Source organism: Scyliorhinus torazame, chromosome 7, assembly GCF_047496885.1.
Source record: "Scyliorhinus torazame isolate Kashiwa2021f chromosome 7, sScyTor2.1, whole genome shotgun sequence".
Classification (NCBI taxonomy): domain Eukaryota; kingdom Metazoa; phylum Chordata; class Chondrichthyes; order Carcharhiniformes; family Scyliorhinidae; genus Scyliorhinus; species Scyliorhinus torazame.
In genome coordinates, this window is record NC_092713.1 from 124,531,289 (window position 1) to 124,555,751 (window position 24,463).

The 24,463-nt window shown below is 47.7% G+C and overlaps 1 protein-coding gene across 11 annotated transcripts in view; it reads right to left on the reverse strand.

Moving 5' to 3' along the window:
* ptprc (protein tyrosine phosphatase receptor type C) overlaps positions 1–24,463 on the reverse strand; it is a 521,790-nt gene that overhangs the window by 331,754 nt on the left and 165,573 nt on the right. For all 11 annotated transcript variants that reach the window (XM_072511439.1, XM_072511442.1, XM_072511435.1 and 8 more), the window contains one exon: positions 14,082–14,231. The gene's annotated coding sequence lies outside the window, so the exon portion shown is untranslated. The remainder of the gene's footprint in view (positions 1–14,081; positions 14,232–24,463) is intronic.

Here is a 24,463-nt window from a genome sequence, read left to right on the forward strand (position 1 = left end):
CATGCCAGTTTAATTGTGCCATTAAGCCCCACAAATGTGAACAGTGTACTGTGCACACTGCAGAATGCATTCGTCGTGAAACGTCTTACAACATCAGGTTAAAGTCCAACAGGTTTGTTTGGAATCACTAGCTTTCGGAGTGCAGATCCTTCATCAGGTGAGTGATGAAGGAGCTGCGCTCTGAAAGCTAGTGATTTCAAACAAACCTGTTGGACTTTAACCTGGTGTCAGACCTCTTACTGTGCCCACCCCAGTCCAACGCCGGCATCTCCACTTCATTATAAAAGGTTTGGACACTTGGGAAGGGTGCGCACAACTAAAACAGCTAGTTACACAGAACATAAGAGGAGAATATTTGCACATTAGGTCATTAATGAAATAGAGGAGTCACACCAAAAAGAGCAACAACGACGTTTCCCAGGCGAGATAAAAAAATCCAATTTACATTTTCTGCAATGGGGATATTTATGTCAATGGACACATTACTAATTTCAAATTGGATACAGGAGCAAGTGTGACAGCCCTGTCTGATAAAGAACCATGGCTAGTAAAGCTATGGCTAAGGACAACTGAAAACCCGTTACATGATCCACAAGGGATCAAACTACCAATCATGGGCATGTTATAAGCAGTTCTTGGGGGCCGATTTATCACAATTAGCTCGACAGCTGATGCAGAGCAGCGTAAGTTCAATTCCTGTATTGGCTGAGGTTATTCATGAAGTCCCTGCCTTCTCAACCTTGCCCCTTGCCTGAGGTGTGGTGATCCTCAGGTTAAATCATCACCAGTCAGCTCCCCATCAAAGGGGAAAGCAGCTTATGGTCATCCAGGGCACTGGCAATTCTCCAATACGCAAAGAAACAAATACTGGAAACCCCGCAATCGGCGGAATGGCCCGCGCTGGCGCAAAGAACGGCACAAACCACTCCGGCGCCAGGCCACCTGGAAGTTGCGGAATCCTCCGCACTTCCAGGGGCTAGGCCAGCGCCAGAGGGGTTGGCGCCATACAAACCGGCGCGAAAGGGCCGCCGTGGTCCCGCGCATGCGCAGAACCGCCGGCGTGTTATGGCTCATGCGCAGAGAGTTTCTCCTCCGCACCGGCCATGGCAGAGCCCTACAGAGGTCGGCAGGGAGGGAAAGAGTGCCCCCACGGCACGGGCCCATCTGCCGATCGGTGGGCCCCGATCGGGGGCCAGGCCACCGATGGTGCCCCCCCCCCCGGAGACGGATCCCCCCCGCGCCCCCTCTGAGGACCCCGGTAGACGGCCGACAAGCCAGGTCCCGCCGTGATGGACCATGTCCATTTCACACCAGCGAGACTGTCCGTAAACGGGTGGCCGCTCGGCCCATTGGGGCCCGCAGCATTGCTGGGGGGGCCGCTGCGGGGAGCCGGAGAATCCTGCGGAATAAATGTGATTCACAATCAGAAATGTTCTCTTCTGAGGGAAAGAAACCTGTGTTGACTTCAAACTCATCAAAACAGTGGTCGACATCAATTAACTGACAGTCATCGATTATGCCAAATCTGAGCCCCTCAAATCATCCAAATGCCATGATGGCCTTGATTGGTGCTTCAATGCTGATATTTTGACACTTCACTGAGGCTGATAATCCAGCCTTACTCCAAGAAGCTGCACTGGGGACAGAGAGTAAACTTGTTCTTACTGAGGTGGTAATGAACCAAGGGGAGCAACGAAGACCTGAGTGCAAGCAACTATCTTCATCACTGTGTGTTGGCTGAGTAGGTGGAAAACAAAACTCAGGCGACAGAATACACTTTAGCACTACCACATTCATCTTACAATGGTGACCCTTTGGTAAGTACAACCATGCTATCCATCCTCCAACGATGGTATCCAAGGATTCAATTGTAATATTCTGCACAGGACCTACAAGGTGGGAATGATTATCATTGCTGTGATCCTCGCAGAGAACGGGCTCACCTGTTAGGGGTGGGGGAACTTTAATTAATCAATGTAGAAAAGGTTGGCCAGTAAGGCACCGACCAGACAGGAACCTGGTAGGGATCTACAGTGTACTGTATATACCGTATTGTAAATAAATCTAGTTCTTTACTCTACTCTGCGTAGACTTCCCATCTCCTTACTACACAGGCGACGAGGAGTAAACTGGTTTATTGTTGATGCTGCAACCTACTCGGCTGAGCCACCTCCCCGATTTTCTGGACCCAGGTTGGAACAGATTATTTTGCCATGACTCTGTTTGGATGCATGTGACGCCGATGCTGAAGATTGGAACCAATTTGCAGAAAGGAGGTGCTACTGCTTCCAGGCCAACAACGTCACGGAGAATGAGCGCCAGATGGTTATACTATTGATGGACTGCGGAGCGCATACGTTCAGGGTGACCGGAGTCTCACATACCCCGCGGTGCCCGATACGCATTAGTTCGACCAACTCATGGCACTAGTATCGCAACACTTTAACCTGACCCCCTCAGTGATCATTCAAGGGTATTGATTTAATACAGCAACAAGGCCCCGCGCTGAGTCCAGCAGTGTGTTCATATCACGGCTAAGAAGTTAGCCAAGATTTGTGTATGGAACTGCTTTATCAGATATGCTCCGCGATAATTTGGTCTGTGGTATAAATAATATGGAAAAACAGAAAAAACGTTTGGCCAAAACATCCCTGACATTTCAATAGGCGCTGCGGAACTCTTTGTCCCAAGAAAGCGTGGAATGCAGTGTCCAAGAGATACCAGGGATGGAGGGAAATGATACCCTCACGTGGTATCCACACAACCCCAACTGACCACCACGGCGACTCTGGCCTCATGGCGAAGAGCCAGCCATCGGGACGTGGGACATCCTCGGACTTGGCTGAAGGCGAATCCAGCTCGTATGCAAATTGTGGGCACCGATCTAGGCGTAACCACAGGCAACAGGAGGGCCAGTGCTCCAGGCACCATGGTCAAGGTAGGCGTCAGCCCCAGAGCCGGGCCTTGTAACTGGATGACTGAGAAGAGGCCACGGATTTGGCTGAGATGCAGCTGAACTATTTGACAGTGCACCATGTGACCCCTATTCGTATCCCGATACAGGTAAATGGCCATATGCTCCAAATGGAGTTGGATACGGGAGCTGCCGTTTCTGTGGTGGCGCAGAGCACCACCATCTTATTAAACGAGTTGTGCATACTTTGACTTTAGCTGAGAGGGCGGCTTGTTTGGCCACTTATACGGGGGAATACTGAATATTGTGGGGTCCATCCTTACTTCGGTAGTCTATGGGTGCCAATCTGCTCCCCTCATTGTTGTGCAAGGTAGTTGCTTTAGCTTGTTGGGCTGTGATTGGCTGCACCAGCTCCAGTTGGATTGGCAACTATTCCTCCAAGTGGGATCTGTTGGTCTTGTGCGGTACTGAGCAAGTTCCCCAAGGTTTTCCAGTCCAGCTTGGATACTATTCAAGGAGCGCTGACCAAGATCCAGGTGACCTGGAGGCCCAGCCCCAATATTTTCGTACCCACCCGGTTCCCTACGCTTTAGTGGAGAATGTTGTGAATGGGCTTCGTCACTTGGAGAGTTTGAGCTTCACTGATTAGACGCCACTTCGAAGACTATAAATTGACGTGAACATGGCTTCGAGGTTAGACCATTATACTTTGCCATGCATTGAGGATCTTTATGCCACATTGGCTGGAAGCTGAACATTTACAAAATTGGATATAGAACATAGATAGAACATTACAGCGCATTACAGGCCCTTCAGCCCTCGATGTTGCGCCGACCTGTGAAACCACTCTAAAGCCCATCTATGAGCAACTCTTATCTACAACTGGAGCTCAATAAATCGTCACGGAGGTACATCATGATCAATACGCACAAGGGTCACTATAAATACACCCGGCTCCTGTTCGGATTATCCTCGGCATGCGCAGTCTTTCAGCACGTCATGGAGAACATTCTGTGCGGATTGCCGGGCATTGTGGTTTATTCAGATGCTGTGCTAGTTATAGGGACCACGGACCAAGAACATTTGCAGAACCACGAGGCGGTGTTGAAGGTTTTTCGGAGCATGGGGCCCTCCTGCGAGGTGTGTGTTTCATGTGAAATAAGTCACATATTTGGGGTATCGGGTCGGCCTGACCCAGTTACCGAGAAAGTGACTGCCATCAAAATGGCCCCCACCCTGTGAGATGCCACAGAGCTTTGCCCTTTTCTTGGAATGGTAAACTACAATGGCCGGTTCATCTTGGAATTTGACAAACATCCTGGCCCCCTTCCACTTGCTCCTCAAGAAGCACCATGGCGTTCCTGATGCAGATGACGTTCACAAGCAAAGTATACACTGACTGATCCGGCACATCAGGTAAATAACGATTTGCTGGAGTCAAAGAGAGTCCAAAGTCCTCCACCTGCTCCTCCTCCTTGTACTCATCAGTCCTAAAGGGGGTCTTCGGACTTTGAGGGGGAGGAATGTAATATCCCGCACAGGACATACATGGTGGGAAGGATTATCTTGCCCGTGGTCCTCGCAGAGTACAAGCTCCCCCGCTGGGGTCGGAGGAATTCGAATTAACCAATGTATAAAATATCGGCCAGTGCGGCACTGACCAGAGAGGAACCGGGTAGGGATCTATCGTATTGTAAATAAATCTAGTTTACTTTACTCTGTGTGGACTCCCCATGTCTTTATTAAAGCAAGCAGTCAAATAAGCTCAGCACCAGAGAAAGGACTAAGCCAGGCAATATCCATTTCTTCCAGGTTAGAAGAAATGGATCTCACTGCTACACCAGGGTTATAGGAGTTTGGAGGAATAGAAGATGTTGATTAAGTGCCTTCCTTACAGATTCCTGTCCTGCCCAAACAATTAGTTCCAGAGGCAGCAGTCCATGATCACCCAATACTTCATGAACCAAAGGCTGGAGGAGTCATTGCTCAAGAAGTAAAGAAAGACAGACCAAACTGTCAGCAGAAACCAGGGTCCCCTCAACACACAAGGATAGAGAACACAGTCAACCAAAAAAAATGATAAACCCACAAACTCCAATCAGAAGACACAACCAATAGGTGGGGAGAGGTACAATAGCAAGGAGAGGAAAATTAATCAAGTCCAGATCTAGATAAAATTGCATTTTGGAGAACCAGGGGCGGGATTCTCCACAATCGGCGTGATGTCCGCTGACCGGCGCCAAAAACAGCGCGAATCAGTCCGGCATTGCGCCGCCCCAAAGGTGCGGAATTCCCCGCACCTTGAGGGGCCGAGCCCTCACCTTGAGGGGCTAGGCCCGCGCCGGACTGATTTCCGCCCCGCCAGCTGGCGGGAAAGGCCTTTGGTGCCCCTCCAGCTGGCGCGGAAATGACTTTGCCGTGCGGCGCATGCGCGGGAGCGTTAGCGACCGCTCACGGCATCCCCACGCATGCGCAGTGGAGGGGGTCTCTTCTGCCTCCGCCATAGTGGAGACCATGGCGAAGGCAGAAGGAAAAGAGTGCTCCTACGGCACAGGCCCGCCAGCGGATCGGTGGGCCCCGATCGCGGGCCAGGCCACCGTGGGGGCACCCCCCCAGGGCCAGATCGCCCCGCGCCCCCCCCCAGGACCCCGGAGCCCGCTCGCGCCACCTTGTCCCGCCGGTAAGAGAGGTGGTTTGATTCTCGCCGGCGGGACAGGCATTCCAGCAGCGGGACTTCGGCCCATCGCGGGCTGGAGAATCGCCGGGGGGGGGGCCAACCGGCGCGGCGCGATTTCCACCCCCGCCGAATATCCGGTGCCGGAGAATTCGGCAACCGGCGGGGGCGAGAATTCACAGATTAGGTCAAACCAAACAAGTCTCAATGGCGAGCACTGATCTTCCAAGTCTCACAATGGCACGATCAAGGAGAGTCTTAAAACCACCAGACTGATTAAATCTATGACGTCAGACGGCAGGATCCCCCCCCCCCCCCCTCCCCCCCTCCCCCGGCCCCCTCCACCCACCCAACCCCCCACCCAGGCGTATTTTCCAGCAGTGGAGGCAACTCGCCATTGGGTGGTGAGGGGACCTTCTGATCACGCTGATGTCTAAGGGGCTTTGCATGCCCCGCACCCTCTGTCACCGGAAAACAGGCCGCAGGGAGTTGCCATCGCAGGGCCGGAAGATCCCACTGGCCGGAAGGGCTGGAAAATTCCAGCGAGAGACTTGTGGGAAGAATTGTATGTAACGATAAAAGTAAAATATATTTGGGGCCAACGTAGCATTAGGATGTTAGGGCTAAAATGGTTAATGTGTGGGATGGGAGACACAGTGTCACCCACATGATGATGCAAGAGAAGGGCATGCGGTTAAGAGCCTAGAAGGAGAAAGCTCATGGCTTAGATTGAGTAACATCTGTAGTCATGTATATCTGTAAATAGTTATATTTGTACAATATTGTTCTAACATATCTACGTCACTAACTATTCCTTAGTCAGTCACAACCAAATAAACACATCAGTTCTGTTATTTGTTAATGGACTGTTCATGCCTAGAAACTGAAAGATCATTAATGTTGCATCGCTGTAGCAGATGACAGAGGATTGTACTCAGTATTAGTGTGCTCCATTGACAACCTGTTTTTCCAGCAAACAAGGAGTATATGGAAAAATATCCACTAATATTAGATACTAATATTAGATAATAGTATGAGAATTTCCACTGAAACACTGTTGTACATGCAACTGCACATTTTGTTTCAATTAAAAAATATTCAGAAAGCTTTCTGTTTCCGATTTCATTAGCTTCCTGTTAAACAGCAGCAGAAAAAACCCTGGTACTAAACAGCCAGTTCAGGACCCTGGATTTTCAGAGTTTATATTAAACACCAATCGCATCTGATTATAAAATGAAAGAGGGAGAGATTTGTTGACGTAGCATTCTGCAAAGCAAGCCTACATTGATTTTTTAGGTTAGGCAATGTTGCAGGCCACTATGTATCTAATCCATGTTGCATTCATCAGTGATATCAATGGAGTTTCAAGAAGCGACACTACACAAGCAATATTTTTCCTCTTGAACGTCTTAACAGCTTTGTAGAGAGCTCATCATTCTAAATGACTGAACTCTGCACCTTAATAGTGATCAGGAATATTCACTGTTACAGCCAGAGCCATAAAAGTTAGGAGATAGTGGATTTGGGTCCAAATCTCTGAAGTTGTCCTTTCTTGGGGGCATAATTTATAATGTTATGCTCCTGGCAGAAGGAAATATTCCCAGAGTTCTATCTTTTACAGACTGTACACAATCAACGATGCCGATCATCAAGAATATAGGCCGCGATTTATCGGCCTCATCGCGCCCGACTCGATATGCGACAAGGCCGTTATATCTCAGCCTCGTTACACCTCGCGAGATCTAACGAGATCTCCTTCCCTTCCCAAGCGTAGTCCATTTTTCACATAATGAATGCAGATCAGAGTATCTGCAGGATATCGAGTAGTGGGAAATATACCAGATGGGCCTGATTCTGTCCTTGCCTGAGCTGCACAAATTCCCTAACAGGATAGGTAGCAGAGGTAACGTTTTTCCCTCTCGCAAACCCGAGGGATGTTGCAGTAATAACTATATCGCTGCCACCGCTAAGATGTAATCATTCACCACAGATTGCATCCAGACCCTCCTTGATATGCATCTCATCTGTTTACCAGGTAATCTTGCTGAGTCAGTTGGGAAATCATGTTGATTAGACCTCAGCTGAGTATTGTATCCAATTCTGGGCACCACACTATGGATGGACGTCAGAGACTTCGAAACGATTAAGAGGAATTGCCAGCATTGTACCAGGAATGAGGGATTTTAGTTTACCTGGAAAAGTTATGGAAGCTGGAGTTGTTCACCTTGGAGCAGAAAACATAAGAACATAAGAAATAGGCGTGCGACTCGGCCAACGTGGTCTACCTCATACGCTGCAGGAAAGGATGTCCCGAAGCATGGTAAATTTGGCGCGACCATGCAGACGCTGCGACAACGGATGAACGGACATCATGCGACAATCGCCAGGCAGGAATGTTCCCTTCCAGTTGGGGAACACTTCAGCAGTCAAGGGCATTCAGTCTCTGATCTCCAGGTAAGCGTTCTCCAAGGCGGCCTTCAAAACGCGCGACAACGCAGAGTCTCCGAGCAGAAATTTATAGCCAAGTTCCGCACACATGAGTACAGCCTCAACCAGTACCTTGGATTCATGTCACATTACATTCACCCCCCACCATCTGGCCTGGGTTTGCGAAATCCTACCACCTGTCCTGGCTTGAGACAATTCACACCTCTTTAACCTGGGGTTACCTCTCTCTCTGGATCTGTAAAGACTTCATTACCTGCAAATACTTGTATTCAAAGCATTGTCTTGCATCTTTGACTTTGTCTTTATATATGTTTCTGGAATCTCCACATCATAAGGTGTAGGAGCAGGAATAGCTCATTCGGCCCCTCGTGCCTGCTCCACCATTCATTAAGAACATGGCTGATCTGATTAGGGCCTGAACTTCACTTTCTAGTCTGTCCCTCATAACCCTCGACTCCTCAGTTAAACAAAAATAGAAGTCAGCCTTGAATGTATTCAATGACTCAATCTCAACTGCTCTGGGAAGAGAATTCCAAACACCAATGATCCTCTAAGAGAAGAAATTCCACCTCATCTTCGTCTTAATTTGGAGACCCCCTTATTTTGAAACTGTGCCCCTTACTCATAGATTCCCTCAAACGAGGAAACATCCTCTCAGCATCCACCCTGTCTAGCCCCCTCGGCATCTTATTTGTTTCAATAAGATCCCCTTTCATTCTTCTCAGGGGAGATTGGGGTTTGAAAACCATGACAGCGTGTATGAGGAGAAACTAATTTCAGTAGCAGAATGGTTGGTAACTGGAGGAGGCAGGTAGGAAATATTTGGCAGTTAAAAGAGGGAATATTAAGAGAAAACTTTTATGCAGCAAGTTGTTTCTTCCTAAAATGCACTGCTTTTGAAAGGGTGGTGGAATCAGATTTTGTCAAAAAGAAATTGGATAAATACTCAAAGAATAAAATCTTGCAGAGCTGTGGGTAAAGAGTAGGGAATGGACTCACTGGATATGCTAGGATCCAGTTAGGGACCAAGTAACCTTTCAAAGTCGACAAAGTTTGAAATCCCAGTTACATGAGAATAAATCCACAAGATTGAATGGTTTAAAAAAAACTTTACTATACAAGGTTAAAAAAGTGAAACAAATTATTCTTTCTATTGGATAGTCTAACATTCATAATTAGCATGAAGTAAATATTAATTAATAGCAAACTATTCTCGGACATGCTACACTACACATTAAATGGCAGATATAAACAAGACAAATCCTATCCAGACATCAGCGATCACTCTGAGTTGCAATATCTCTGTGGTAGTATGTATTAGGGGTCATGTGGGACTGGAAGCCCTAATGTCATTGGCTGACAGATCCCGGGTCCTGGTTGGCCGTTGACCTCTAGCTCCGCCCTGAAGGCGGAGTATAAGAAGCCGGAGTCCTCCCCCGCAGGCCAGTCTACTATCGAGCTGCGGGGGAACAGACACGCTTAATAAAGCCTCATCGACTTCACTCTATTCGTCTCTCGGAGTCTTTGTGCGCTACAATTTATTAAGCGTGCCTAAAAAGGACTATGAAGCTCAGGATCATCCCGGAATGCCTGAGGATCAGCCCCCACGCAGTGAACGCGGCAGCAGCCTTCAAGCACTGGCAGACTTGTTTCGAGGCCTACCTCAGAACGGCCACCGGCCGGGTCACAGAAGACCAAAAACTACAGGTCCTGCACTCGAGGTTAAGCACGGAAATTTTCTCCCTCATCGAAGACGCGGGGGATTTCCAGACGGCGTTCGCAGCACTGAAATGTCTCTATGTCCGCCCAGTTAACCAAATCTACCCGCAGACGCCGCCATTTTGGGTCCCGGCCACCATGAGGGGAGGAAGGCGCCGCCATCTTGGACCACCCCAGACCTGTACGACGCATGGGGGCGGCCATTTTGTCCACCCCCGCCGCCATCTTGTGACCCCCCAGCCATGTGCGATGTATGGGGGCAGCCATTTTGTTCATCCCCGACGCCACCTTGGACGGCAACAACGGACCCCAGTGTCGACGGCTCCACGGGGTTCGAGGAAGACGCTCCACTACTACAACCACGTCTCGCTTCAATAACGCTCGACCAAGCTCGGCCCCGGACACTCCAGACGACGACGACAACGGTGCTAATAAACGGGCACGAGACACCATGCCTAGTCGACTCCGGGAGCACGGAGAGCTTTATCCACCCCGACACGGTAAGACGCTGTTCCTTGACCACCTATCCCAGCGCACAAAAGATTTCCCTAGCTGCAGGATCCCACTCCGTACAGATCAAAGGTTTCTGCATAGTTACCCTAACTGTGCAGGGAAGGGAGTTCAAAAACTACAAACTACACGTCCTTCCCCAACTCTGCGCCCCCACATTACTGGGATTAGATTTCCAGTGCAATCTACAGAGCCTTACGTTCAAATTCGGCGGCCCAATACCCCCACTCACTATCTGCGGCCTCGCAACCCTCAAGGTGCAACCCCCGTCCTTGTTTGCGAACCTCACCCCGGATTGCAAACCCGTCGCCACTAGGAGCAGACGGTACAGCGCCCAGGACCGGACTTTCATTCGGTCCGAAGTCCAGCGGCTACTAAAGGAAGGCATAATCCAGGCCAGCAATAGTCCCTGGAGAGCACAGGTGGTAGTAGTGAAGACAGGGGAGAAACAAAGGATGGTCATAGACTATAGCCAGACCATCAACAGGTACACACAACTAGACGCGTACCCTCTCCCCCGCATATCCGACATGGTCAATCGGATTGCCCAATATAAAGTCTTCTCCACCGTGGACCTCAAGTCCGCCTACCATCAGCTCCCCATCCGCCCAAGTGACCGCAAGTACACAGCCTTCGAGGCAGACGGGCGATTATACCATTTCCTAAGGGTCCCATTTGGCGCACAAACGGGGTCTCGGTCTTCCAACGGGAGATGGACCGAATGGTTGATCAACATGGGTTGCGGGCCACGTTCCCGTATCTCGACAATGTAACCATCTGCGGCCACGACCAGCAGGACCACGACGCCAACCTCCAAAAATTCCTCCAGACCGCCAAAGCCTTGAACCTCACTTACAACGAGGACAAGTGCGTTTGTAGCACAAACCGGCTAGCCATCCTGGGCTACGTAGTGCGCAATGGGATAATAGGCCCCGACCCCGAACGTATGCGCGCCCTCATGGAATTTACCCTCCCGCACTGCTCAAAAGCCCTGAAACGCTGCCTGGGTTTTTTTTCATACTACGCCCAGTGGGTCCCCCAGTACGCAGACAAGGCCCGCCCCCTAATACAGACCACGACCTTCCCTCTGTCGACAGAGGCTTGCCAGGCCTTTAGCCGCATCAAAGCGGATATCGCAAAGGCCACGATGCGCGCCATCGACGAGTCCCTCCCCTTCCAGGTCGAGAGCGACGCCTCCGACGTAGCTCTAGCGGCCAACCTTAACCAAGCGGGCAGACCCGTGGCCTTTTTCTCCCAAACCCCCCACGAGGACCTCTGCCACCCGGGGGTCACTCGGTTTTTCCACTTTATCAAGTCCCGCAACCTCCCATACTCTTTAGAGGAGGTCCGTACAGTCACAAGGAACGGCCACATCTGCGCAGAATGCAAACCGCATTTTTTCAGGCCGGATGGTGCGCACCTGATTAAGGCTTCCCGCCCCTTTGAACGCCTTAGTCTGGATTTCAAAGGGCCCCTTCCCTCCACCGACTGCAACACATACTTCCTTAATGTGGTGGACGAGTACTCTCGCTTCCCATTCGCCATCCCCTGATCTGACATGACCGCGGCCACAGTCATTAAAGCCCTGAACACCATCTTCACACTGTTCGGTTGCCCCGCATACGTCCACAGCGACAGGGGGTCCTCTTTCATGAGTGACGAGCTGCGCCAGTTCCTGCTCAGCAAGGGCATAGCCTCAAGCAGGACGACCAGCTACAACCCCCGGGGGAACGGGCAAGTAGAGAGGGAGAACGGCACGGTCTGGAAGACCGTCCTACTGGCCCTACGGTCCAGGGACCTCCCAGTTTCACGGTGGCAGGAGATCATCCCGGACGCTCTCCACTCCATCCGGTCGCTATTGTGTACGAGCACTAATCAAACGCCTCATGAGCGTCTCCTTGTCTTCCCTAGGAAGTCCTCCTCTGGAACGTCGCTGCCGATCTGGCTGGCGGCCCCAGGACCCATCTTGCTCCGAAAGCATGTGCGGGCACACAAGGCGGACCCGTTGGTCGAAAGGGTTCACCTCCTCCACGCGAACCCGCAGTACGCTTACGTGGAGTACCCCGACGGCCGACAAGACACAGTCTCCCTGCGGGATCTGGCGCCCGCCGGCAACACACACCCCCCCCCCCCCCGATACCATTCACCCAAACCCCTCCCTTCCTGCCACCGCCGCACCCCGTGACCGCCCCCTTCCCAGGAGGATCGGTTCCCCTCCCCTCAGGCCCGACCAAGAATAAAGCCCAAGCTGAAACCGTAAGGCTCCCGGAGACGACAACACCGGAACAAGCACCACCACCACCACCGGGGCCGAGGCGATCGACACGGACGACCAGAATCAATATATGGACTTTTCACAAGAACATTTTGCTTTTTCTCCCGATACCTTCTGTAAATAGTTGAAACAGGACAAAATTGTACATACTGTATTGCCATATGAATGTTTTCCTCCCAGGACCAGCCCTGTAAACCCTTACCACCATGCGAAGCATCACCCCGCCGGGTTCATTTTTGACAAGGGGTGAATGTGGTAGTTTGTATTAGGGGTCATGTGGGACTGGAAGCCCTAATGTCATTGGTTGACAGATCCCGGGTCCTGGTTGGCCGTTGACCTCTCGCTCCGCCCTGAAGGCGGAGTATAAGATGCCGGAGTCCTCCCCCGCAGGCCAGTCTACTATCGAGCTGCGGGGGAACAGACACGCTTAATAAAGCCTCATCGACTTCACTCTATTCGTCTCTCGGAGTCTTTGTGCGCTACAATCTCCTTAAAGCTCTGTCTCCAACATGGGGGATGTCAACTCTTCACTTTCAAAGATACAGGGCGGGATTTACCGACTACCCCGCCACATGTTTTTTGCCGTGGAAGGTGGCCTGCCAGCAGGATCTAACGATCCCGTCGCCGGGAAACTCCTGTGTGCCAGCATGGAACTGGAATTTCCTGCCGGCGTAAACAGCCGGTAAATCATGTCCTAGGCCTCTGCATTTCGTCAAAAACTACACCAACTCAAATTGCTTCTATGATTGCCCATCTTCCAGTGTTTCAATCTCTTCACCTGAGACTGGGTTCTACGGGAGTCACAAAGCTGCGCTCCCACCACTAATTACCGGCACACTTCCAATTCTTTCACAGACCGCTAAGCTGGCTTGGCCCCAGGGTTTCTCTGAACTCCAGTCTCTTGGCTGCACCCAGCTATAAATGGCTCCCAGAACTTCTCTGAGCCTTAACTGCCTGTAGCCTGCTTACAGCTCCCAGGCCTCGCTGTGAGTCGCAAACCACTGAGATCCAAACTGCATCCAATTCTCTCTCCCAACAAATGCACAAATAAATTGAAACCAGAGGACCATCTTAAGCTCCATGATGATGTAGCTGTTCAGAGGTGACTGAATGTTTTTAAATTAATTTAGCTCTAACTCGCAAAACAAAACATCTCTCTATACTGCACTTCCTTGCAAGCAGTGTTGACATCACCTCTCCAGTTATGTAAGTTCACCTACTGTTTTCTGGTTCCTGCTCTTCTTCTCTGACTCTATTAAACAAACAAGGGTAACCTTCTGAGCTGCCATTTTCTTTTAGGTGTTCTTCCAATCTCTAAAGCCCAGCATTTTATCACCCTACCTTCACAGCAACAACCTTCCTAGAATTAAACATTACCGCTAAAATATTAACACAAACCATGAACTAAATAATCGTCACAGATAACTCTTTTAAAGGTCCACAGCAGGCATGTATGACCTCCTTCGGTGCTATATTACTCTATGTCTCTGTGATTACAATGGAGCATTTTTGTAACACAGAGGACGGTGCAGAATATTTACCTTATTTGGGTCTCCAGCGCTGTCATGGAAGCTCATTCAGGATCAGCTTCCTATTGGATTCCATGAAAACCTTTCCATCTGGTTTCAGGGGAAAGCTGAAGACATGGGTTTGTGATTAAAATGTCCTGGAAGATTTCCACAGAAATAAGCCTGTAAAGTATAAAAAGTGAAGACAGCTGAATACATGAAACAAATGTCCTGTAGTTTTCAAAATACACAGCAGGTCTGGCAGCCACTGTGGAGAGAGAAACACGAGTTCGCATTTTGAGTCAAACATGACACTTACTCAGCTCTAAATGCTAACTCTGTTTCTTTCTCCCCATATGCTGCCAGATCTGCTCAGCATTTCCTGCTTTTATTTCAGATTTCCAACATCTGCAGCATTTTGTTTTCCCTTTAATCGCTTTCTTTCATCAAATGGGTCAGGTAGAAATTAAAGAAAGCTTTATCTGCTTAGATATTTAACCTGTTATTAATCACCTCCATGAGATAAATAAATTGAAGAGCAGAATTTTCCCTGGTGTTCTCGCCAATGGTTATACCGCAAGCAACATCACTGAACTGATGACCCTGTTGTTATCACATTGCTTTTTGTGGGAGAGAGCGGTGCGCAAATTGGCTCCTGCGTTTCCTGCAGTGTACAGGGTTGCCAAGGCGATTGAATCTCCTCCTGGAGGTTTTGTCACATGACTTGCCCCAGGCTCCAGCCATTAAATGGGCAACACATACTGCCTTCCTATGCCAATTGAAAAGCAGAAGTCCCAATACTCAATTGGATGATGCTTGACTGTCAGCTGGACAGCCTATTCCCCCTGCCATTTTCAATATTCTTATATTTGGTAAAGGGTAATATTCAAAAAGGATGGTAAAAAGTATATATTTTTTAATAGCCTGATGATTTTTCTCCAGGATAAATATTGCCCAGGACACCATGAATAACTCACCTGCTCTTCTTTGAAAATATGCCATAGAACCTTTCATGTCCACCTGACAAAGAAGAGAGGTTTTTGGTTTAACACCTCATCAGAAAGGTGGCATCTCCCACTTTGCATTGCTCCCTCGGTAATGCATGGGGATATCAGCTTTGATTTTTGTGTTCAAGGCATGGAGTGGGGCTTAAATCTGCACCCTTTTCCTCACATCAGATTATCTGGTCATTATCATATCATTGCCCGTAGGCAGGAACCCCTGACACCAAGTAGCCAGGCGCCAGGAACAGGCACTCGGCCTACACTGCACCTGCCGCCGCTGCATGAGCAGTTCCTACCACCGCTGATGTCATTGTCTTTTCCGGGCAGCTCGTTTGCCTCTTTCGATATATATTTCTCCTCCTGTCACTCACAAAGACTTGAATCCCAGGTAGTAGTTCTGCGATGCTGGTCCCTGCCACTGCTGAATAGCTGGAACCCCCACGAAGGAGAAACAGTGGTGTGCAGTGATCTCCCACACAGCACAGCACAGCTCAGTGAGTAGATAATGGGACTCTTAGTCCCAGGGTTGTGGGTTCATGATGATTTTTTTCTGAAAGGATATTTTATTCAGCATATGTTGCTTATTGATTGTTTTTTACTAACTCATTAATAGATTATAAATTGAAAGACTTAAACGGATTTGAGAATTGTCCTTGCCAGTATCAGCTCCAAGATTGGTCTGGATTTGGTCCACAATTTGTTCATTATTGATTTTTAAATAGCTTACTTCATTATTTATTTTTAAATATGGTTTCACTGCTACTCATTTCACCCAATGCTGCCACATTTATTTATTTATTTTATCGTCAGAGAATTATGGAATCAGTTTTCTAATCCAGCCAGTCAGGATGTCACTGACAATGATGTCACTGACTGCATCCTTGGGTGACTGTGTGGAGTTTTCATGTTCTTCCCGTGTCTGTGTGGGTTTCCTCCGGGTGCTCCGGTTTCTTCCCACAGTCCAAAGATGTGCAGGTTAGGTGGATTTGCCATGCTAAATTGTCCTTAGTGTCCAAAAGGTTAGGTGGGGGTAGGGTGGGAAGTGTGAGCCGAGGTAGGTTGCTCTTTCAGGAGGTCGGCGCTGACTCGATGGGCCAAATGGCTTTACTGCACTGTAGGGATTCTGTGATTCTATGATCCGCACATGTGCAGGAAGTGCTCCCCCTGGTGTTCTGGCAGCAACACATTCAGCACTGTGGGAACTTGCTGTGTACCAATTGGTTGCCATGTTTTCTACATCACAACAGTGACTACAATTCAAAATGACTTCTTGTGGTCATGAAAGTGCTACAGAGACGCATGTCTTTCTTTTTATTTAGCCATTGGATAGGCCAAAGGCCATATATTAGATGGTCTATTGAAAGGAAAGGCTTTAACCATTGTACAGCCTTATTATGCAAAGTAACAGCACAGAAACAGATCATTTGACCCAACTAGTCTATGCCAGTTGTGTTGCTCTCTGCCTTGCTCTAACCAGATGGCTTTGATGTGTAGTGTTGATCAGGGATCGAGTCTTGTAAACTAACAAAACTATTTATTTAACACTACAATTGGATTCAACACTTATCTCTAAGAACTAAACAGTTGATTAAATACACATAAACTATATTCATCTAACATCTAACTCACTAACTAATTTACTACTCTTGCTCTGTCACTACCTTCAGTACTCCTAGCTCAGCTCCTGCTCCTCCCACCTACTCCAACCTTCTGACCTGCAAGGCTCAGCGTCATCCCTTATATACTTCAAGATTGCTCCCTCTTGTGGCTGTCCGTATGCATTTCATTAACCCTTACATTACCTTCATGTATGATAATACCACACCAGTGTTTATGCATATTCATCTATTCCTTTCTCCCTCATGCAGCTGCCTAACATTCCCTTAAAGACTGATGCCAGTTCCACATTCTAACCACTCTCCGGTAAAGACATTTCTCCTGAAAAGTTTATTGCATTCATTAATGATTATCATGACTTCCAGTTTTGGACTCCAAGTAGAGTCTCTACATTTACCCTATCAAACCCCTTTTACAATATTAAACACCTCTATTAAGTCAACTATTGTACTTCTCTTTTCCAGAGAAGAGCCATAGCCATGATTTTTCTTGCTAGGTATCAGTAGGAGGGAAAATGGAGACTCTTAGAAAATATCAACAGATTCGACAAAGTCAACATGGATTTATGAAAGGAAAATCATGTTTGACAAACGTACATGACCTTTTTAAGGACATCGCTAGCAGTATAGATAAGGGTGAACCATTGGATGTGGTGTATTTGGATTTTCAGAAAGCTTTTGATAAAGTCTCACTTAAGGTGTAAGTGTGCAAAAATAAAGCACATGGAATTGGGGATAATATATTGGCGTGGATTGGGAATTGGTTAGCAGACAAAAAACAGAGTAGGAATAAATGGGTCTTTTTTGAAGGGCAGATAGAGACAAGTGCAGTACCACAGGGGTCAGTGCTTGAGGTACAGCTATTGACAATAAACATCAATGATTTGGATGAGGAAACCAAACGTAATATTTACAAGTTTGCTGATTACACAAAACTTGGTAGGAATGTGCGTGGTGAGGAGGATGTTAAAATGCTTCACGGTAATTTGGACAAGTTAAGTGAGTAGACAAATGCATAGCAGATATCTTATAGAGTGGATAAATGTGAAGTTATCTACTTTGGTTGGAGAAACAGAATGGTAGAATATTAATTAAATGATGATAGATTGGAAAATGTTGACTGTAATAACCCTCATGAGACCCACAGGGACACCTCGCTGATCTCCACTTGGGACTCATGGAATATGAGCTCCTCCGTTAGTGGGCGGAGGCCCGCCCTGCTAGGTTTTGTAAATCTGCCTGATAAAAGCTGGCCTGGACTCGGGCCGCCGTTTTGGTAGTTCCGGTTGGAGCCTTTGGACTGTAAACCACATTGCAATCTTTACTTTGTCTTGGTTTATTAAATACTCTAACTTTCTCTCGAGCCTCCTGAGCTTTAATTTTAGCAACGAGGAAAATGGCAACTGTGATTCTGGACTCCCTGACCACAACAGAAGACGCCAGAACGGGAACGAGGTCAGTGGGTGTTTGAAAATGCCACTTTTCATAAGGCTAGATGCTTTTGACGAAGACTGAGTGGATGTGGCATTTTTTCCAGACAAATGGTATTGTTCTAGACCACCAATTGAAGGTAATATTCCTGACCACCTGCGGGGCCCCAACATTCCGTGTAATCAAGAGCCTGGCTGCCCCGAACGCCAGGACATTTTGCGAGCTTGTGGAACTTGTCACGAGTCATTACGACCCTCGGCTGTCAGTAATTATGCAGAGGTACCAATTCAATAGGGCCAGACGAATCACAGGGGAATTGGTTTCGGAATTCCTGATGCACTTTTGCAAGCTAGTTGAACATTATGTTTGGCCCATCCCTTCCTGAGATGTTTAGAGATTGTTCGTTCTGTGGCATCACCAATATGTTGGAGCAGGTCTTGGGCCTGGAATGGACCATAGAGCTGTCACTCTCCTGCGAGAATGCAGAAAAGTGAGTCCAGGAGCTCCAGAGTTCCATGGATTATGGCATTTACATTGTTGGCCGGCACCCATTCTGAAGGGGGACTTCATTGTCCATCACCAAGAGTGACTTAATAGCACCACTACTGTCGGAGCTGGCTGAGTCCCAAGGAAATATCTGTCAGTGGGCCTCCGTGAATGAACAATAGGGAAAAAAATCAATCTAAAGGAAAAACCTATTCTACCTTCCATGCCAACAAATAAATCAATATCATCAAAATTAATATCTCTTGTCAATTCATTCTCAATGCTTAAAATTATTAAGTAAATTGATCACCCATCACAAGCCAGACAACTTCTGGACAGAAATGTGTCAACCTTTTACCTATTGCCCCTTCCCTCAGAATGAGGAAGGTTTGAGCAAGTGTCTAAACACCATCTGTTAATGTTTGTCTTCTCCACGGATGTGGCCTGTCTCACTGAGCTTTCCCTGTATTTTTTGTTTCTGTATCAAGAATCATTACTCTCTCTCAAAGCCTGGTTGGGAGTAAATAAAAGTGTCAAACAGCCATAAACGATTCCGGCAAACACTGAAATTCATTAAATTACCACTAATAGCAAATTGCTGTGGAGAAGTAGTAGCAGAGATAGCTGCACATTCTGACTCCAATGTTGAGTACAAGCACATTAAACATCAAGCCCTGAGAGATTATGAATGGTTGCTTTTCTATTTTAGTTTAAACTGAAGACCTCAATTCTTCCTGTTATGCTATTTGTATAGAAATAATCTAAATGAATAATACAAAATGTGGAATTAATTCAAAGAGAATTGATAAAATCCATCTTAGTGACTGTTATAATTTCTCCTCGCAGAAAGCTAGGTGGGAAAGTATATTGTGAGGAAGATGCAAAGTGACTTCAAGAGCATTTGGACAAACTTGGTCAGTGATCAAGAACATGGCAGATGGGATATAATGTGGAAAAATGTGAAGTTATCTACTTTGGTAGGAAAAACAGCATGTCAAGTTGTCCAGTGATAGCGATTCAGGGCGGAGCCTTGGTTAGAAGGTTCTTTAATTTGATTTATCTGTATGTGTTTGCTGATCGAAGTCGGTAGTTCAGTTTTGGAACAGACAAAGGCAGTTGCATTTTGCTTTGGTATATATTGCATCTCTCCAGATTGAGAAAGCCAGTAGAAATGATAGTGAGCTCGGCATGCATTTCAAGTAGACAAATGATTAACTTTTTCATTCGCCGCACAGGTGGGGCTCCATCTCAGTTTGGATTTCATAAGGGAAAAGCAGCTCGAAGATTTTCTCCAACTTGCAGCTAGTGGGAGAGATCTACAGTGGTGCTCACAGAGCCTTGTGGCAGAAAGCAGTCAGCAGAGTTAATGTGGGAAGCTGGGGAAAGGCAGTTGGATATCTGTCAGCAAACGCAAACAGGTAGTTTTTTTTTAGCAAATGTTACCCTTTGGGGAATCATGGGGCAGAAGTGATAGACTGTGCCGAGTTGACTATTATTTCATTGAACTGTGTTGAAGGCTCTGTAGCCACCTGGGATGGCCACTTACGACAAGAAAATGGACGTTCGCAAGGCCTAAAGCGAAATGTGGACAATGTAAGATTCAGGCAGGCTCAGAGCCTGAATGTATATTTGTGAGCAAAGAATCCAGACAGCATCGAAACCCCAAACCGATTAGCATTTTGATGGCCCATCTCCGTAAGACAAAGGACTGATACTCGAGTAACCGATACAATCCCAGACATTTCGGCGCCACTCCCTTTACTCAGGAAGCCTAAACAACAGGGTCAATGACCGCTTAGGACACGCCCAGCCATCAAGGCACCCGCCCCTTTATTGGCTCAAATCGAACACAGCGATCGAGGACTACCCAATTAATGGGGTCCAAACCGAAGGACCACCCAAAAGAGCGCAAAACTCCCCAAGGATAAAGAGAGACGCTGCCAATTGTTCGTCCTCTTTTGGACCTGGCGCTCCGGCAACGTCCACCTCCAATTGCAGCGCCACCACCAGAAGCAAGTTCAAGTTCAACGCTCGCTACCAGACGGATGAGCCCAGCTGTGCAGCAGTTACTTCTCCAGACCCAGTAGATCCAGATTCGAACAAAGGCCACTGTTCCTCTGACCTAGGCCGGGTGCCTGAAGCTAAGTACAGGTTGTCATAGTTGTTAGGTGTAGTTTAACTAGTAGTGTTTATGTTGCATGTGCATGTTAATCTTGTGTGTAAATTAAGTACCCTTGATCTTGAACTAACGAACTGGTGTTTGGCTCTTTGATCGATATCCGGTTGAACCTTGTGGTGGTATCATTTGATACCTAGCGACTCTGAGCAATATAATATCGAGATCTAAAAAAAGAAGGGCAACCTTATTGATTGTCATATTTATAGCAGGTAAAAAAAGGCAACAGCTCCTTCCCTGGTCAACAAGCCCTGGCATTTGACTCGAACCCAGAGCTTCTGTTCCAGGGGGAGGAATGCTACCACTGCACCACAGGGAGCTGAAGCATCCACAATTATGAGATCAGTACAGGAAAAGACAGAGGATTACATAGCCAAAAAGCTAACGGAATAGAATTTTACCTCGGAGCATAGCTGGAACTCTGAAGAGAATTAAAATAAATTCTGAAAGGCTGTGCCATAACTTTTGTGTTGGTCCCAGGTAAAATGAATGAATCTTCAAGATTTGGTAAGATAACGTGTTAACTTGGTACTGCTTGCTTTGTTTAATTCTTCTTTATGTACACAATAAAGTTTGTTTTGTTAAAAAATGCGAAATATTGTCAGTAAGTAGCTGGGTGTTTGGATTTTATCTTCAAACATTGACAGTCTATAACAGGATCGTAACAGTGGATCAAGATTTGATTCCAATGATTACCCTGGATATCAATTTGCTCTTTGCTACCAAATCATGCCTGCTTTTCTCCCACTAAATTGCTGAGAGAGAAACAGACCTAAACTTTTAGGTCAATGACCTTCAATCCAAACAGGAAATGTAAGACGGGTTATAGGTTTTAAGCAAGTGAAGCTGGATCGTTGGGGAGGCGGAGGGGGTGGAGGGTGGGGCAAAGAAAAAAGGAAAGCTGAAAGGGGGAGGGGAGGAAAGGCTAAAAGACGAAAGAGTTGATGATGCAAAGTCAAAGGGAATGGTCATAGGCGAAGTAAAAACACAAAAGAGGAAGTGGCAGAATGATGAACAGCTACTGTCTGAAAGGAAAATGAGAGAAAAATAAAAAAACAAAACCAAAACCAGCAATGCAAAATTAAACGAATTGGGGGCAGAGGTTGATGTGTTGGGTACTCTGCTACACAGACGAACCAACACGGTTGCGAATGGTACAACTCAGTTTTATTGCTAACATTTATTTACAGTGGTAAACTGGTTACTGAGGTTCGATCATAACCCTAGAATCTGTGGACCTATTCCTAAGACGATCTTGGAGTGACACTCAGCACATGGTGGATGTTTGAGTGGCTTGCTATGAGCTCTGTGCCCTGAGCTGCCTCCTGCTGGAATGCCCAGGAAGTGTCGTGTTCCCTGTTTTGTACTGTGTATGCTCTTGCCTGTGATTGGCTGTGGTGTTGTGTGTGTGTTGATTGGTCCATTGATCTGTCCATCAGTATGTATGTGCTATGATGTCTACCTGAATATCATGACATCCCCCCTTTTGTACAAGAACATGTGCCTATGTGGTTATAAATAGAGATGTGTACTGAGTGCAGCTGAATGTGTGTGTGTGCAATATCTACAGCATGTATATGGGGCTAAACTATTGTAGCCACGTAAAATGGCTGATTCCCGATTAGAATGGTCAAACCCCGATTTAAAAAGGCGAACGGAAGAGGCTGATGGGAAAATCAGCCAACAGGACTCAAACGGACAGCTGCAGGTAAAACAGTGTATTCGCCTCTGGGGAAGTCAGTCCAGACCGATACCTGCAGCCATCAACATCACAACAACCCAGCCATCTGCATATTAATCAGCCATCCCCTGGAACAATTGCTACAAATTAGCAATTGAAAGCCGACCCAGACCTTTTGGCGCCAGCAGGGGCTAACACAAAGAAAGGTAAACGACCACCCCCGATCAAGGAATCGCTCCAGTATTGGAGTATATCGAACCAAGTGATTGGGACCAAGTCCGATCACTTGGAACCAGGTACAAGGTCCGCCCCGGGAGGCGGGAAGCCCCTGGGGACTATAAGAATAGGGGCCAAGTTCAACTCGACCCTTCTCTTCCTGCTCGCAACCTTCGAGACCCTTCTACAAGAAAACGTAAGTTTTACTCCAGCGATCGTTACCAGATAGGCACTCCTGACTATCGACTTGTACCAGCTTTTGAATCCCGCAGGCTCAGAACCAATTCGAAAGACCATTCGTTTCCCTGACCTGGTGGGTCATTTCCAAAAGTTAAGTATTGGCCTTTAGTGGTAGGTAGCAGTCTAGAAGTAGGATTATTGTATATAAGTATTAATTGCTGTATATAATAAATGAGCATTGATTTAACTCTTACTAAGCGGTGTGTTGCATTATTAATCATTACTTGGACTTGAACCACGTGGCGGTATCAGAAAGATAGCTGGCGACTCATGAGCAAAGGTGACAGAATTAGAGCAAATAAACTAAGGCTAAAACGAGCAACACTATATACAAGGGACGATGTCGGGTGCGACATAACAACGAGGTTGTACCATAAACAAAGAACGGGGAAATGTTGAACGACAAAAATGAGCTCCTGTAACGACAAGGAAGAACAGAAACATATTAACACAGTGGTATTATGAGTTCAATGTACAAACAGGCTCATAAGTCCAGTCTAGTAGGTGGGCGACGAATTTGGGTTGACCGTTAGGGTGGCACACCATTCATCACCCGGATTGACAGTGTTCACTTGCAACGGCTGGTGGGTCCTGGCTGGAGACATTCGGTTCCCATCAATGATCGCAACACGGAAGGCACCCCGGTCGTCTGTGTCACTGGTCTGGATATCGTCTGGGCACGATTCGTAGTAAGGAGGCTGAATGGTCCGCACATCCCTGCGAGGTTGTCAGAATTGGGGAACATTGGCAGGTTGAGCTGCTCGACAGCAGGCAGCGTAGTGGCCCATCTTGCCACAGCGGAGGCATTGTCGGTTTCTTGCGGGACATTGCCGCTTTAAATGTGCGGCTCCGCAGTTGCCGCACGTCGTGACGTCATGGCGTTCATTGCGCCTCCGCGCATGCGCTGTTAGGTCTTGCGTCGAGCGAGCAAGCGCATCACGTCCCTCTGTGTCGACGTCGTTTTTGGCGCGCACAAATGCGGGAGGTCTCGAAAAGCTCGCGAAATGGCCGTCCTCGTCCGGGCCGCGGGCCGGGAGGAACTCGATTGCTTGGACCCGTTCGGCCTCGTAGGACGCCTGCCTCGCCGATCCGGCCGCCTGAAATTGGGAGTAGCGGCTAGTCACGTTTTCATGCAGGACACAGGCTTCGATTGCGGAGGCTAGGGTGAGGCCTTTTATTTTTAAGAGCTGCTGGCGTAGGGTGCCCGAGGTGATCCCAAAAACGATCTGGTCCCGAATCATGGAATCGGAGGTGGTGTCGTAACTGCAGGACTGTGCGAGGATATGGAGATGCGTAAGGAAGGATTGAAAGGGCTCAGCCTTACCCTGCAGGCGCTGCTGGAAGATATACCTCTCAAAACTCTCGTTGACCTCGACGTTGAAGTGTTGGTCGAGTTTGAGAAGGACCGTCTTGTACTTGGTCTTGTCCTCACCTTCCGCGAACACCAGTAAGTTGTAGACATGGATGGCGTGTTGACCTGCCGTGGAGAGGAGGATGGCAATCTTTCTGGTGTCCGAAGCACTCTCCTTTTCGTTGGCTTCCAGGAAGAGCTGGAAGCGCTGTTT